At 31.3% G+C, this 11,896-nt stretch overlaps 1 long non-coding RNA gene across 1 annotated transcript; it reads left to right on the forward strand.

The window, feature by feature from the left end:
- The first annotated feature begins 2,645 nt into the window (after window positions 1-2,645).
- On the forward strand, window positions 2,646-10,613 carry LOC143231553 (uncharacterized). The gene is made up of 3 exons (XR_013016977.1): window positions 2,646-2,748; window positions 7,622-7,725; window positions 10,320-10,613. It is a non-coding gene; the product is annotated as an uncharacterized LOC143231553 (long non-coding RNA).
- Window positions 10,614-11,896: the final 1,283 nt, after the last annotated feature.

Below are 11,896 nucleotides of genomic sequence, written 5' to 3' on the forward strand. Positions count from 1 at the left end.
TCTAAGAAAAGAATTCTTGTAAAACGCTGGAATCAACATAAAACAGTGTGAAAACCATGAGATTGAGACTAGAAATGCTCAAAACCGATCTAAGAAACCAATTTTATAAAATGTTGGAAACTGCATAAAACAGTTTAAAAACATGGAAATTGAGAGTAGAAACGCTTAAAACCGGTCTAAAAGACGAATTCTAGAAATACGAAGAAACACCATAGAAACAGTGAAAACAATTTAATTCAGACTAGAAACGCTTAAAACCGGTCTAAAAGAGGAATTCCTGTAAACTACTGGAAACAGCATGAAACAGTGTAAAAACCAGCAAATTGAGACTAGAAACTTAAACCCGGTCTAAGAAAAGAATTTTTGTAAAATGGTGAAAACAGCATGAAACACTGTAAAAACCAGCAAATTGAGACTAGAAATGCTTAAAACCGATCTAAGAAACCAGCATAAAACAGTTTAAAAACCAGACAATTGAGACAAGAAACGATTAAAACAGGTTTAAAAGACGAATTGTTATAAATCACTGGAAACACCATAAAAACAGTGAAAAACATGGAAATTGAGAGAAGAAACGCTTAAAACCGGTCTAAAAGACGAATTCTGGAAATACGAAGAAACACCATAGAAACAGTGAAAAAGAATTTAATTCAGACTATAAACGCTTAAAACCGGTCTAAAAGACGAATTCCTGTAAAATACTGGAAACAGCATGAAACACTGTAAAAACCAGCAAATTGAGACTAGAAATGCTTAAAACCGGTCTAAGAAACCAGCATAAAACAGTTTAAAAACCAGACAATTGAGACAAGAAACGATTAAAACAGGTTTAAAAGACGAATTGTTATAAATCGCTGGAAACTGCATAAAAACAGTGTAAAAACATGGAAATTGAGACTAGAAATGCTTAAAACCGGTCTAAGAAATCAATTCTTGTAAAACGTTGGAAACTGCATTAAAACACAGTGAAAATATGGAAATTGAGAGTAGAAACGCTTAAAACAGTTAAGAATTCTTGTAAAATGGTAAAATCAGCAAAAAACACTAGCATCTAAAAAAGTTGAGATTACAAATGCTTAACACCGGTCTAAAAGACGAATTCTTGTAAAACACTTAAAATAGCATAAAACAGTGAAATACAAGATAATTCAGACTAGAAACAATTAGAACAGGTCTAAAAGAACAATTCTTGAAAACGGTGAATATAGCAGAAAACTGCAAAACAAGAAAATTGAGACTACAAACGCTTAAAACCGGTCTAGAAAATTAATTCTTGTAAAACGCTGGAATCAACATAAAACAGTATAAAAACTAGCAAATTGAGACAAAAACGATTAAAACAGGTTTAAAAGACGAATTGTTGTAAATCGCTGGAAACAGCATAAAATATGCAAATTGAGATTAGAAACGCATAAAATCAGTCTAAAAGACGAATTCTCGTGAAACGCTGGAAACAGCATAAAACAGTGCAAAAAAAGGAAATTGAGACTACAAACGCTTAAAACCGGTCTAGAAAATAGTATTTTCCTTTACAATTGCTTCATTAATGGTTTTTTCTTTTAGGTTTTGGTTTCGATTTGAAAGAAACAAAAAATACCGTTGAAAACGAAACTAAAACCTAAAGAATAAACTTTGAATAAAGTTTCGAATTTCTACATTAATAGGTTTCAGTTTCTTTTTTCGAAAGAAAAAGTTCATTTTCATAGGATTTTTGTTTCTTTTACGGTTTTCCAGAATTATCGATATATTTGAATCTACGCATGCTCAGTTGTTTACAACAATTTATGTGCGTTACGTCTTCAAAACAATATTATGTTAGGAATAAACAACAGTATATTAATATACAAATATAAGATATCAAAATGATATTTCTCTAAATTAATGTAGCCAACTTGTTTTTACTGTACGTCTCAGTATAAACGAGTTGAGGTTTTATCAGAAACTAGGTTTTCCAGAATTATTGATATTTACGCATGTTCACGTGTGAGTTATGTCATCAAAAGACCGCAAGAAATGAAAAAGGGTCGAAATCCGATGAAACAAACGTTTATAACAAAAAGTTTATTACCATTTGTAACTGACAGCCTGTTTAAAGTTATATCACAAAAATTCTTTGACGTTAACGTGATCCAGTAGTCTCCAAGTGATACGTACGTAAGTAAAGGAAAATTTTGATATTCTAACCCTAAACCCTAACGCTATATGAGTACGTCAGCAAAACAGTATATAAATATATTAGGATTCTAAAGTGTAAGATATTCTAATAAAACTTTATTTTTTTAGGTTTCAGTTACAGTTTGAACCGCAGTTTTTGTGTTTCTTTCACGGTTTTTTTGACGGTTTCTAGAATTATTGATATATTTGAGTGTGCGCATGCTCACTATTTCTGTGCGTTACGTCATCAAAACAATATTATATTAGGAATAAACAACAGTATATTAGGATTCTAATATTAAAATGATATTTCTCTAAATTAATGTAGCGAACTTGTTTTTTACTGTACATCTCAGTATAAACGAGTTGAGGTTTTATCAGAAACTAGTTTTCCAGAATTATTAATATTTACGCATGTTCACGTGTGAGTTATGTCATCAAAAGACCGCAAGAAATGAAAAGGGTCGAAACCGATGAAACAAACGTTTATAAAAAAGTTTATTACCATTTGTAACTTTTGTCAGCCTGTTTAAAGTTATATCACAAAAATTCTTTGACGTTAACGTGATCCAGTAGTCTCCAAGTGATACGTACGTAAGTAAAGGAAAATTTTATATTCTAACCCTAAATCCTAACTTTGTGTGAGTACCTCATCAAAACAGTATGTAAATAGATTAAGATTTTAAAGTGTAAGATATTAAAATGATATCCCTTTAAAAGTTTATTTTTTTCGGTTTCAGTTTGAATCGTAGTTTTTGTTTCTTTCAAGTCGAAACTAAAATCTCATAGAAAACTCTACAAAGATAAAAAGTGCGGTTGAGACCGAAACTAAAACCTAAAAAAAAGACTTTGAAAGGGTATTCTGTTCCAATTTATTCATTAATAATTTTTATTTTAGGTTTCAGTTTTGGTTTGAAATTAGAACGTAATACCCTTTAAAAGTTCATTTTTTTAGGATTTAGTTCCGGTTCCAAACGCACGTTTTCTCTTTCTAGTGTTTTCTGTTAGGTTTCATTTTGGGTTTGAAAGAAACAAAAACTTCGGTTAAAACCGAAACTGAAACCTTAAAAAATGAACTTTACAGTCTTTTGCTTTACAATTTCTTCATTATTGGTTTTTCTTTTAGGTGTCAGTTGTGAGGTTGTAAAATTTCCTGAAAACCCAAAGTTGTAAAAAAAAACATTGGTTTATTTGATAAGCCATAGCTCTAAGACTTAATGTGATACAAAGCTAAATTTTCTTTTCAAATTTTCTATAACATATCCGTTGATAAATCCGTTGTACATAAAAGTTCAATAGGTCTCCGGTAAAAAAATGTAGTTGCATGATTTAGCTAAAAATAGCCCTACTTCAGGTCACAGTTTGACCATGTCACCAGTTATTCAGCCTTTTCAGTTATGTACCATATATTCTTACATCTCTGAATATGATCTACAAAAAAAAGTCAGGATGGTGTTCAATCTACCTTTTGAGTTGTTTACTTGAAAAAAACTGTACAAATATATCCATACAATTTTGCAATAATTTAAGAATCCCATTGAAATATTCTAATCAGCCTTTACCATATATTCTTACATCTCTGAACATGATCTTCAAAAAAAATCAAGGTTGTGAAAAATAATAAATTTTTTGGGCAAAGGACCACTTTCAGGTCTTTCTTGTCAATCAGGAATCAGTCCTGCAGAAGTGTGTAAAGTTTGATCTATTTGAGGCTATGAAAAATGCAAAACTGCGGCAGGTATTAGGTCACATCATAGCTTAAATCCCCACTCTACCAACAATGTATATGAGAAGGCTATCAGATGTGTACACAATTGTAACTGTTGGTAGTAGCAGTGAAAGTGATGCTGCAGCAGCTCAAATAGGGTCTTATGATAGCAATGACAATTATCACCCAGGGAAATATGTGGCATGCAATGGTATGCGAGAAACATAAGAGATAGATCAGATGAACATTTCGATGTGTTGGTGTCATTTATGAAGAAATAAAGAAACTGTTCTCATGGCCTGCAAAGATGAAAGCTGGATTCCTTTCTAACATATTCTTTGTCTGATAAGTGCACCTACTGTGCAAGGCAGTAGTTCTCGCCACTATGATCTAAGTCAAAGTGATTTCAGCATAATTAAACTCGAATTTCAGAAATTTATTCAAGCTGTCTGAACAAAGCAATGTTTATTTGATATTGTGGAGGCTAATTTATTGCAAAAGCAGTTTTTGAATCATTTCATTGTCACGATTGGTGTGACTATAATCTTTCTCAGTTATCCCTTGTTGTAGCACTGTGTTTTTGTCTGAATTTCCTTTGTATTTATTATATTATGAATCTTAAACTCAGCCATATCTGCATAACTGTAATACATATATAATATGCATTGCCATCTAACTAGTTATGCCAATAAACATGTTCAGAAATGAATTAATTCTTTCTTGTTTCTTACAACTTCATTTTGACATTGTGAAAGGCTGAAAATATTTCAGTGGGATTCATACAATTCTGACAGGTATTTTCAAATATGTTTGTATATGTATGGATATACAATAACACACCTGAACTTAATTTTTTTAAAATAAAAATGTATGGTCAGAGGATACTTTAAAAAAAATTTATAACTATCCTGATTTGTTTTGTAGATCATACTCACAGATGTAAGAATATATGGTAAAAATCTGAAAAGGTTGAATAACTGGTGACATGGTCAAACTGTGGCCTGAAGTAGGGCTATTTTTAGCTAAATCATAAGTTACATGCAGCTAAATGTAACAGACCTTTAATTACAACAATTGCTGATTTTTCAACTGATATGTTATAGGAAATTAGAAAAAAATCAGCTTTGTACCAAATTAAGTCTTAGAGTTTATGAACCAATGTTTTTAGGATTTTGGGGTTTCAGGTCATTTTACTGCCTTACAATGCAAATTATAAGAGAGATAAACTTGGTTTGAGACCACTGTTGAATTCTGTGAGATTAATTCAGTCTGTGTAGCAAATTTCAGCCTTCTACCACCTGGTTTAAGCTGCCAAAGTTGCCCCAAAAAATGAATTTGCCCTCCAAAAAATTAAATTTTACAGAGATGTAAGTCAGAAACTATTAGAGATATTGATCTAATCTTTGGCAATTTTTCATGATATGGGTAGATGAGCACTTGAATTTTTTTTAAGGCATTCTGTGGGGGTCACCTCTGGATGATTTGACCATTGAATGACCCTTCAGCTTCTTCTGAGTAGGAAATGGATTGGTAGACAATCCAAATCACATATTCTGTCATGACGAGACAAACTCACTTGTATAGAAAATTATATATTGAAAAACAAACAATGTTTCGACTTTCTTTAGTTATCTTCTTGTTCACAAAGAAAGAAAGGGTTACTGACCAGTAGCTGACTACATGTTTGACAGTGGTTGTGTAACTGAGTGTAGGAATGTAGAGGGTGTGTTTAGATGATTGATTATACTTAGATATAAACCAATACAAAGGACCACCTTCATTTTGTGCTTAAGTTATTGTTTGGGAAGGCTTCTTTAATTTTGCATTTGTTTGTTTATTTATGGTTTGGGTGTTTTCTATGGTTATGTTGTGTTTATTTGATTTGCAGTATTTAAAAAATGTGAAGGTGTTAATGTGATAACTTTCTGAAATACATATGTAAATGTGAGAGTTACCTGATGCATGATTTTAATATTAAAACACTGATATAGTATTTGAATGACATTAGTGTTTAATGCAATGGTTCCCAACCAGAGGTGCTCGTATCCCTTGAGGTGCGAGATAACATTTCAATTTTGTTTGTTTATATTCAAAAATTGTGCCATGCTTTGAAAAACTTGTAAGAAATAAAGAGGAACAAAAGAGTCATTAAATTTAAATTGGCTTATGAATATTTGAACATTTCAAATTCAAAGAAATTTCATGCATGGATGAAAATTTATTTTTTGTAGGCCATTTAGGGTTTATGCAACTTTTAGTTTGTTGTAATATTTTTTCATTTCCAAATGTTTTGTTTTTGTTTATATATCATTAAAACTAATTATAAAATTGGTTTTGGCCACCTTCATTTTTATTCTTAAATAAATAATTACTGTGAGGGGTGCAAGAACATATTAAAATTTTGGTTGGGAACCACTGGTTTAATGGATATTAACAGTGGGGTTTAATGTTGTTATCAAATGGTGCAAATAAAGTGTAAACACTTGTTTTTACTGGGCAGTTGCCCTTAATTTTTTTGAATTAGAAATGAAACCACACATTTCTACTTATTAAAATACCTAATCTCCATCCTTATAAAAAGTTATGAAATAGAACTAAAGAAAACTACTTTTAATACTTACGGTGGGCACAGATATCCCCTTGTGTTGTTATCAGCATTTCAAACAGTTACTGTATAGATGCACAAATCTTCTTTAAGATTAAGCCCCAGAGATGATCAACTGCGTTACACATTTATTGTTTAGATAGTTTTATAGCTTATCTAGCTGAATAATTCACAAGAATTAATCAGTATTGTCGTACATGCATGTTTTAAAGTTTCCTATATAAATATTAGGCGAAATACACTATTCATACAATTTTCATGATTTCAATAAAAACACAAGGGTTCAACAAGACTCGACACAAAATAATAACCATATAGTGTGACCACTTTTGAAAGGTGGACTTTTTTTTTTTCTGTGAATGTTTTCTTCTAAAGACAAAGGTCCACTTTCTAAGGTGCTCAGGATTATTTTATATAGATTATATAAAAAAAACAAAACTTCAGCTTTCATGATAGAAGGAGAAATAAGGAAAGAAAAAAAATAATTTTTTTGACAAAGATGAAACCAGTGAATGAAGATCATCGATTTCTGGTTCTAGATGAAGTCCAAAAGGTTGAAAAGTATTTAGATTAGCAATCCAATGAGTTTCTTTTATTTCTCTGTAAGCTTTAATTTTGAATCCTGTTTTCAATGGTTCAGCAGAACAGTATAATGAAACCTTATTTGATCAAAATAAGAAAATGAAATATTTGGTAAATAATAATACGGTTATATGCTTCCTAAACTACTAAAAAAAAATTAGTCACTGGCAACCCTGAAGTACTTGACGGTGTGCTTGGGTTTGTTACGTATGATACGTGGTTCCAATATATTATATGATATATAGTGATGAATAAAAGTCATTGCAATCACTCTACATTTTTTTTATATTTAAATATTTCATGCCTTATGTATTTATACCATGTTTTTCTTCTATTTTTTCACAATGATAATGTGTATGAAGCTGCCTTTCCTTTCAGTTAACTTATTGATTCGTCTTTTCAAGTGTGCTTGATGCTGATAAAGTATTGTGAAAGTACAATTTTTCATATGTTAAAAGTATTGTTCACAGTTATTTGTACAGCGAGTGTGTATTATATCAGGTTTATGACCTGATGAATTTGTGACAGTAAAATAATAGTTATGTTGATAATTCACTTTGACGTATTATTAGGGGGAATGTGATTCTTCAGATGAAAAAGCTCCTCGGAAATGGTTAATGAACAACTGGGCTTCATTTTCGACAATATATAAAAAAATTCCTCTTGATGACATCAGGTGAGTGTTAATAATTAATTACCTGGACAGAATTTATTTAATATAAAAAGAACTTGATAAAGTTTTGAGCATTGCCTAAAGATTGAAATTACCAAAAAAACATCTTATATTTGTATGTCATGTTTAGAGTCTCAGTTGGTAATTTATTCGTACTGGTTGTGTTTTGAAAGAGATCATTCCAAATACAATAATTATGTATAAGGAGAGTCAGTCATGATAGGAGGTAGAGAATTCTCTCGTGTTGCTAATGTATTATTTTCATTGAGCTATGAAATTCTATAAAGATGTGGTAATAATTAAAATAGATGTAGATCTAATAGTATAGGTATGTAGTTAATGAAATGTTTCTATTATGTAATATAGTTTTAATATCTGAATTTCAAAAGTAAAATATGTTAATTTGTAACGCCTTAGTCATTTCTGTATCAATGTGATGGCACTTGTTTGTTCCAAGTTGCTGAACTTAGGTAGTCTTTTCACTTGTATTTGATTGACTGAGATTGAATACAACTTTCAGACTTGTAGATTTTCCTAATACATAACATAATGTTATAGGAAATTGTTTTAATGCAGAATGTTTGGTTAGAAAACCAGTTAAATTGTAATAATTCTAGAACATTGTATGCTTTGTGTTTATTACTGTTTGTGCTCTAAAGTATATATTTGAAATTAATAAATAATTTGGGAAAAAAATCAAAAACAGCCCAGTGAAAATTTGGGTTAACATCTGTCAACACTTTAAGTCTTTGACAACAAAAGAAATTACAGCAAGTACTAAATTTTTGTTATTTTTTATGTACATATTTTGTTTGTTATAAAAGTAAAAAAAAAACTTATTAGGTAACACGAGAAAATATAAATGATGAAATAGATTAATTTATTTGCAATATTTGTATATATGTATGAAGATTGTGTGTATTACATAATTTTATGCTGTAATTTGAACTAAGTGTATACAAGGTGATTCCTAGCTTGTTACATAGGCTTAGTATATTGGAATTTGTCATATTAACTGATGCAAGCCTTCGATAGTCAGGATAAATAATGATAAGCTTCTATTGTAATCTGCAGGATTTTCGAAAGGAAAAATATAATTTTTCATCATTTGATATTATGAAAATGATAATTTGATAAATATGATTAACTGCCTTCCATCTAGTCTTACACTGCTAAATTAAGGACTTCTAGTGCAGATAGCCTTTGTGTAGATTTGTGCATACCTCAACACAAGCTTTATCGACAAGCTGTTATTTCCAACATCTCTTTTTAACATTTTAAGATCTTGCTGAGTAGCATCTGTGTTCAGTAATGCTAGCAGTTTATTCTTAAAAACTACTTAATGAAAGACATCTACAAGAAATATCTTTATTTAAACTTGTATTATTAAGTGTAATTCTTTGTTTATTATGTTATTGGTATGAAACTCAGGTTAGTCTCGTATTTTATCTGGAAAGTTATGGGGGGGAGAATTTAGAATATATGAATTGTGAATTTTGTCTTTTTATTTATAATGACAGTTTTGAAAGTGTAAAGAATAGTAATTTGTTAATCCTTATGTGAAAATACATTTCCATAAAAATGTTTCTCTGTAACAAAAATAATAAAATTTCACTCTAAATGTCCTTTTTTTTTGTAACTGTTACTTATGTCTGAATTTTGAAGAATAGGTTCGTATAATCTGTAGTTTTTCACCACACGTTGTTTTTGATGACTATTATAAACTGGGAGAAAACTGAAAAGATACTGATTCAGAAAAAGCTGTTTGTTGTGCACCAGTTTGATATCACGGAGTATAATATTACATGTAACAACTTCATGGTTGCATTTGTTTTTATACTATTGTAGTTTACAGTAGTTGGTGTGAAACATGAGCAGTAATGAATTATCTGTGTAAAGAAACTGCGACCAAAAAAACAATTTCATATTAGATTGTATTTATAATATTAATGAAGAAATGGTTATTAACTGATTGATTCTTATGACTTAGCTCTTGCAGATACTTAGGTTGGATAGATTAGAATCAGTATCCTTACTTGATTAGGCTGGATGCTGCCCAGACTTTAGAATGTTAAAACTATTAATATAAGATTTTATAACTTGTGACCTGTTGCCATAAAAAACCTGAGTGTGCTATAAGAGTGACAGTTACATGTTACTTTGGAGTAGTGAGTGATATTGAAGTAGCTTCATTTCCTCTAGTATATTAATTAAGAATTGGGGATGGCTATACATAACTTTGAAGTTTTATACAGAATTATAGAACAATACAATCTTTATTATGAGGTTCACTGTGGCTCGTCTTTTAAGTTTAATTTTTCTGGGGAAAGGTTTTTGTAAGTTGTTTTGAACATGCATCCTGTTACTTTGTTAGAATTTAAATTTCTGCTTTAACATGACTCCTTAGTTTGAGAATGTATCAAATCTAACTAATTCTTTCAACTTGCAACACTAATATAGATTATTATAAATTTTTTAAATCAACATGAAAAACATGTAACATTATATTATTCTTAAATTCTGTGTTTTAATTTATTTTCAGTTAGGGTGACAATACATGCATGTAGTCGCATAGTATTTTTTAACCATCTTAACAGGATGTTGTAAGTGTGGTGAAGATGGACACATGTCATGAGACTGTCCTAATGTTGGAGAGGACAGGAGAAGTAAATCTGGTTGCTTCAAGTATGGTGAAGATGGACACATCTCACGAGACTGTAAAAATCCTGATAAACAAGTTGTACATGATGGTAAGTTTTATGTAAACTGTTTTGATGTTACTACATACTACTATATTTTAGGAAGTCCTTAAAGAAGTTGAAGGTTTACTTGTAAGAGCAATGCATGTTGAAAAAAACGATTAAAGAAAACCTGTTACGGAACTTGCTCTATCATCGATATTTAACTTCCTAACAGGTTATGCAACAATTAGCTATTGAAAACATGAAATGAAGTATACTTTTTCCATTAAGATGGCCCTCATCGTTGATCCCTGCACATGGTGAGGGGACCTCCCAGGAAAGGTTCTGTTCTTTCAGTTTACCTCCTCTGGGATCTAAACATCCAGGTCAGTCGGCTAGTAACTTTATGATGTAATGCCAAAAACATTTCATTGTTTTTAACCAAACTTCTACCTGTTTTTCCAGTAAATCGTATCTGTGTATTTAAGGCAGTACTCAATCTGCACTATTTATACTGACTTGCTTAGTTCTCTACTGGCTCTGGAATTGCTTCATGTTGGTTCACCACCCTGTTCTTGCTGATATTCAAAACCAACTGGCTCATTTCTCTTTAACATGTACTTCTATCCAGTTTTTCTGGATATTGGGCCACATTGGTATTCATGGGAAAGAGCTCACGACACTGCAACTATCTGCTCTGGCACTATCATTGCTGTGCCTATTCCATACATGGACTATGGTCCTGTATTCAAGATTCGGCTCTGTGCCAGCTGGCAGTCGACTTGAAGTGAACAATGAGGAAACAAGCTTTTCCAAATAAAACCCTATAGTGGAGTTTGGCCACCTTGCTTCCGTAAGGTTCGGAAAGAGGAAGTTGTTCTGACTGGTCTAAGCATTGGTCACAGTTTTTTTAACACATCATTTCCTTTATCTGGAACTGATGCACCGATGTGTAGTTTGTGTAACACTCAGATTACTATAAGCCACATTGTACTTTCTTGCCATCGCTATTTACTCTCAACGACGGAACTATTTTAAACATGTTCTGTCTCTAGGTTTTTCCATGACATTAGACAGTGTTATTGGTGAAGGTGACACTGTCCATCTTGATAATGTTTTAGTTTTTTAACAGCCATTAATCTTTTAATGTTATTTAAGGGTTTTATATTTCTTCATTTAATCTTTTTATTGTGGTTCCATTTTAAGAGTCACAATCTCTAGTTCGATTTTAAATTAGAAAATGGCCGAACATTAAATTCCAGAACTGGAGAGGCCAATTTCAGGTGACTAATGCTGCTGTTTGAACTACCCGGTCAGTCGTTCTGGCCATTTTTATTACAATTTTGCTACATGTCTTTTAACACTTTTATTGCCTACTTTTGATAGTGGCTGTAATGACCCAGAACCAGGACTAGAAAGGCCAACTTCAGATGACTGACGGTGGTTCTCGACTTACTTGTTAGTCTTCAGCTGCCATGGCAATACTGTAACTG

This window comes from Tachypleus tridentatus, chromosome 11 (assembly GCF_004210375.1).
Source record: "Tachypleus tridentatus isolate NWPU-2018 chromosome 11, ASM421037v1, whole genome shotgun sequence".
NCBI lineage: Eukaryota > Metazoa > Arthropoda > Merostomata > Xiphosura > Limulidae > Tachypleus > Tachypleus tridentatus.